The 6,000-nt window shown below is 41.6% G+C and overlaps 2 non-coding genes across 2 annotated transcripts; both read left to right on the top strand.

Moving 5' to 3' along the window:
- The first annotated feature begins 3,316 nt into the window (after nucleotides 1–3,316).
- Nucleotides 3,317–3,402, top strand: TRNAY-GUA (transfer RNA tyrosine (anticodon GUA)). The gene is given in 2 exon segments: nucleotides 3,317–3,353; nucleotides 3,367–3,402. It is a non-coding gene; the product is annotated as a tRNA-Tyr (tRNA).
- Nucleotides 3,403–5,897: 2,495 nt separating this feature from the next.
- On the top strand, nucleotides 5,898–5,983 carry TRNAY-GUA (transfer RNA tyrosine (anticodon GUA)). The gene is given in 2 exon segments: nucleotides 5,898–5,934; nucleotides 5,948–5,983. It is a non-coding gene; the product is annotated as a tRNA-Tyr (tRNA).
- Nucleotides 5,984–6,000: the final 17 nt, after the last annotated feature.

The following is a 6,000-nucleotide window of genomic DNA, read 5'->3' as shown; positions in this document are numbered from 1 at the left end:
TTGTAGTATTTTGCACGAATTGCAAGAGATGTTTACAAGTCGACGGTTGAAGTGGAAGCTCGTATTGAGTTTGCTAGAAAACGATTTGCCAAGCCTTCGATAGCTCAGTTGGTAGAGCGGAGAACTGTAGTGGTAAAACAGGCATCCTTAGGTCGCTGTTTCAAATCCGGCTCGAAGGAATTTTGCCAAATGCACATTGTATTGAATACTTGGAAAGTAAAATACTTGGAAAGTAAAATAACAGACAATTTATAATTATATTATATTTCATCACTGAAAATAGATGCCTTTTGCTTTGAGGCTGTGGCCACGTTATTTTTCTGTCCGACACCAATCTTCGTTGGTTTCCTGTGAGGTATTTTGGATCCCCATCTCTTGCTATGAACTGGCAAAACAGCAGAATCCCCTTGACAATCTTGATTTCTCAAGGGAAATGAGAGAACAGTATACACCATCCAAGATATTAAAATATTGTCAAGGCCCAACACGGCTGAATACTCTGAGGAGATGGCCTGTGAGTCGCCGCCTTTCAACTTTTCCCCCTTAGTATGGTGGTCAGTAACATGCGGGAGACTGCGGAGGGGGTCATTTTTTTAATTGGGAACTGATGTGCTTTTACTCAATTCGGGAACGTCACAAGCCAAATTTGTAGTATTTTGCACGAATTGCAAGAGATGTTTACAAGTCGACGGTTGAAGTGGAAGCTCGTATTGAGTTTGCTAGAGAACGATTTGCCAAGCCTTCGATAGCTCAGTTGGTAGAGCGGAGCACTGTAGTGGTAAAACAGGCATCCTTAGGTCGCTGTTTCAAATCCAGCTCGAAGGACTTTTGCCAAATGCACATTGTATTGAATACTTGGAAAGTAACATACTTGGAAAGTAAAATAACAGACAATTTATAATTATATTATATTTCATCACTGAAAATAGATGCCTTTTGCTTTGAGGCTGTGGCCACGTTATTTTTCTGTCCGACACCAATCTTCGTTGGTTTCCTGTGAGGTATTTTGGATCCCCATCTCTTGCTATGAACTGACAAAACAGCAGAATCCCCTTGACAATCTTGATTTCTCAAGGGAAATGGGAGAACACTATACACCATCCAAGATATTAAAATATTGTCAAGGCCGAACACTGATGAATACTCTGAGGAGATGGCCTGTGAGGCGCCGCCTTTCAACTTTTCCTCCTTTGTATGGTGGTCAGTAACATGCGGGACACTGCGGAGGGGGTCATTTTTTTAATTGTGAACTGATGTGCTTTTACTCAATTCGGGAACCTCACAAGCCAAATTTGTAGTATTTTGCACGAATTGCAAGAGATGTTTGAATGTCGACGGTTGAAGTAGAAGCTCGTATTGAGCTTGCTAGAGTCTGATTTGCCAAGCCTTCGATAGCTCAGTTGGTAGAGCGGTAGTGGTAAAACAAGCATCCTTAGGTCGCTGGTTCAAATCCGGCTCGAAGGACTTTTGCCAAATGCACATTTTATTGAATACTTGGAAAGTAAAATACTTGGAAAGTAAAATAACAGACAATTTATAATTATATTATATTTCATCACTGAAAATAGATGCCTTTTGCTTTGAGGCTGTGACCACGTTATTTTTCTGTCCAACACGAATCTTCATTGGTTTCCTGTGAGGTGTTTTGGATCCCCATCTCTTGCTATGAACTGGCAAAACAGCAGAATCCCCTTGACAATCTTGATTTCTCAAGAGAAATGAGAGAACACTATACACCATCCAAGATATTAAAATATTGTCAAGGCCCAACGCGGCTGAATACTCTGAGGAGATGGCCTGTGAGGTGCCGCCTTTCAACTTTTCCCCCTTAGTATGGTGGTCAGTAACATGTGGGCGACTGCGGAGGGGGTCATTTTTTTAATTGTGAACTGATGTGCTTTTACTCAATTCGGGAACCTCACAAGTCAAATTTGTAGTATTTTGCACGAATTGCAAGAGTTGTTTACAAGTCGACGGTTGAAGTGGAACCTCGTATTGAGTTTGCTAGAGAATGATTTGCCAAGCCTTCGAAAGCTCAGTTGGTAGAGCGGAGGACTGTAGTGGTAAAACAGGCATCCTTAAGTCGCTGGTTCAAATCCGGCTCGAAGGACTTTTGCCAAATGCAAATTTTATTGAATACTTGGAAAGTGAAATACTTGGAAAATAAAATAACAGACAATTTATAATTATATTATATTTCATCACTGAAAATAGATGCCTTTTGCTTTGAGGCTGTGGCCACGTTATGTTTCTGTCCAACACCAATCTTCATTGGTTGCCTGTGAGGTGTTTCGGATCCTCATCTCTTGCTATGAACTGGCAAAACAGCAGAATCCCCTTGACAATCTTGATTTCTCAAGGGAAATGAGAGAACAGTATACACCATCCAAGATATTAAAATATTGTCAAGGCCCAACACGGCTGAATACTCTGAGGAGATGGCCTGTGAGGCGCCGCCTTTCAACTTTTCCCCCTTAGTATGGTGGTCAGTAACATGCGGGAGACTGCGGAGGGGGTCATTTTTTTAATTGGGAACTGATGTGCTTTTACTGAATTCGGGAACGTCACAAGCCAAATTTGTAGTATTTTGCACGAATTGCAAGAGATGTTTACAAGTCGACGGTTGAAGTGGAAGCTCGTATTGAGTTTGCTAGAAAACGATTTGCCAAGCCTTCGATAGCTCAGTTGGTAGAGCGGAGAACTGTAGTGGTAAAACAGGCATCCTTAGGTCAATGTTTCAAATCCGGCTCGAAGGAATTTTGCCAAATGCACATTGTATTGAATACTTGGAAAGTAAAATACTTGGAAAGTAAAATAACAGACAATTTATAATTATATTATATTTCATCACTGAAAATAGATGCCTTTTGCTTTGAGGCTGTGGCCACGTTATTTTTCTGTCCGACACCAATCTTCGTTGGTTTCCTGTGAGGTATTTTGGATCCCCATCTCTTGCTATGAACTGGCAAAACAGCAGAATCCCCTTGACAATCTTGATTTCTCAAGGGAAATGAGAGAACACTACACACCATCCAAGATATTAAAATACTGTCAAGGCCCAACACGGCTGAATACTCTGAGGAGATGGCCTGTGAGGCGCCGCCTTTCAACTTTTCCCCCTTAGTATGGTGGTCATTAACATGCGGGAGACTGCGGAGGGGGTCATTTTTTTAATTGGGAACTGATGTGCTTTTACTCAATTCGGGAACCTCACAAGCCAAATTTGTAGTATTTTGCACGAATTGCAAGAGATGTTTGAATGTCGACGGTTGAAGTGGAAGCTCGTATTGAGCTTGCTAGAAACTGATTTGCCAAGCCTTCGATAGCTCAGTTGGTAGAGCGGAGGACTGTAGTGGTAAAACAGGCATCCTTAGGTCGCTGGTTCAAACCCGGCTCGAAGGACTTTTGCCAAATGCACATTTTATTGAATACTTGAAAAGTAAAATACTTGGAAAGTAAAATAACAGACAATTTATAATTATATTATATTTCATCACTGAAAATAGATGCCTTTTGCTTTGAGGCTGTGACCACGTTATTTTTCTGTCCAACACGAATCTTCATTGGTTTCCTGTGAGGTGTTTTGGATCCCCATCTCTTGCTATGAACTGGCAAAACAGCAGAATCCCCTTGACAATCTTGATTTCTCAAGAGAAATGAGAGAACACTATACACCATCCAAGATATTAAAATATTGTCAAGGCCCAACGCGGCTGAATACTCTGAGGAGATGGCCTGTGAGGTGCCGCCTTTCAGCTTTTCCCCCTTAGTATGGTGGTCAGTAACATGCGGGCGACTGCGGAGGGGGTCATTTTTTTAATTGTGAACTGATGTGCTTTTACTCAATTCGGGAACCTCACAAGCCAAATTTGTAGTATTTTGCACGAATTGCAAGAGATGTTTACAAGTCGACGGTTGAAGTGGAAGCTCGTATTGAGTTTGCTAGAGGTGATTTGCCAAGCCTTCGATAGCTCAGTTGGTAGAGCGGAGGACTGTAGTGGTAAAACAGGCATCCTTAGGTCGCTGGTTCAAATCCGGCTCAAAGGACTTTTGCCAAATGCACATTTTATTGAATACTTGGAAAGTAAAATACTTGGAAAGTAAAATAACAGACAATTTATAATTATATTATATTTCATCACTGAAAATAGATGCCTTTTGCTTTGAGGCTGTGGCCACGTTATTTTTCTGTCCAACACGAAACTTCATTGGTTTCCTGTCAGGTGTTTTGGATCCCCATCTCTTGCTATGAACTGGCAAAACAGCAGAATCCCCTTGACAATCTTGATTTCTCAAGGGAAATGAGAGAACACTATACACCATCCAAGATATTAAAATATTGTCAAGGCCCAACACGGCTGAATACTCTGAGGAGATGGCCTGTGAGGCGCCGCCTTTCAACTTTTCCCCCTTAGTATGGTGGTCATTAACATGCGGGAGACTGCGGAGGGGGTCATTTTTTTAATTGGGAACTGATGTGCTTTTACTCAATTCGGGAACCTCACAAGCCAAATTTGTAGTATTTTGCCCGAATTGCAAGAGATGTTTACAAGTCGACGGTTGAAGTGGAAGCTCGTATTGAGTTTGCTAGAGAATGTTTTGCCAAGCCTTCGAAAGCTCAGTTGGTAGAGCGGAGGACTGTAGTGGTAAAACAGGCATCCTTAGGTCGCTGGTTCAAATCCGGCTCGAAGGACTTTTGCCAAATGCAAATTTTATTGAATACTTGGAAAGTGAAATACTTGGAAAATAAAATAACAGACAATTTATAATTATATTATATTTCATCACTGAAAATAGATGCCTTTTGCTTTGAGGCTGTGGCCACGTTATGTTTCTGTCCAACACCAATCTTCATTGGTTGCCTGTGAGGTGTTTCGGATCCCCATCTCTTGCTATGAACTGGCAAAACAGCAGAATCCCCTTGACAATCTTGATTTCTCAAGGGAAATGAGAGAACAGTATACACCATCCAAGATATTAAAATATTGTCAAGGCCCAACACGGCTGAATACTCTGAGGAGATGGCCTGTGAGGCGCCGCCTTTCAACTTTTCCCCCTTAGTATGGTGGTCAGTAACATGCGGGAGACTGCGGAGGGTGTCATTTTTTAATTGGGAACTGATGTGCTTTTACTCAATTCGGGAACGTCACAAGCCAAATTTGTAGTATTTTGCACGAATTGCAAGAGATGTTTACAAGTCGACGGTTGAAGTGGAAGCTCGTATTGAGTTTGCTAGAGAACGATTTGCCAAGCCTTTGATAGCTCAGTTGGTAGAGCGGAGGACTGTAGTGGTAAAACAGGCATCCTTAGGTCGCTGTTTCAAATCCGGCTCGAAGGAATTTTGCCAAATGCACATTGTATTGAATACTTGGAAAGTAAAATACTTGGAAAGTAAAATAACAGACAATTTATAATTATATTATATTTCATCACTGAAAATAGATGCCTTTTGCTTTGAGGCTGTGGCCACGTTATTTTTCTGTCCGACACCAATCTTCGTTGGTTTCCTGTGAGGTATTTTGGATCCCCATCTCTTGCTATGAACTGACAAAACAGCAGAATCCCCTTGACAATCTTGATTTCTCAAGGGAAATGGGAGAACACTATACACCATCCAAGATATTAAAATATTGTCAAGGCCGAACACTGATGAATACTCTGAGGAGATGGCCTGTGAGACGCCGCCTTTCAACTTTTCCTCCTTTGTATGTTGGTCAGTAACATGCGGGACACTGCGGAGGGGGTCATTTTTTTAATTGTGAACTGATGTGCTTTTACTCAATTCGGGAACCTCACAAGCCAAATTTGTAGTATTTTGCACGAATTGCAAGAGATGTTTACAAGCCGACGGTTGAAGTGGAAGCTCGTATTGAGTTTGCTAGAGTTAACTTGCCAAGCCTTTGATAGCTCAGTTGGTAGAGCGGAGGACTGTAGTGGTAAAACAGGCATCCTTAGGTCGCTGGTTCAAATCCGGCTCAAAGGACTTTTGCCAAATGCACA

The sequence above is a fragment of the Ambystoma mexicanum genome, chromosome 1p (assembly GCF_040938575.1).
Source record: "Ambystoma mexicanum isolate Mex_15411 chromosome 1p, UKY_AmexF1_1, whole genome shotgun sequence".
Classification (NCBI taxonomy): Eukaryota; Metazoa; Chordata; class Amphibia; order Caudata; family Ambystomatidae; genus Ambystoma; species Ambystoma mexicanum.
The sequence above is the reverse complement of the archived record's forward strand: the minus strand, read 5'-3'. Positions and strand labels throughout refer to the sequence as shown.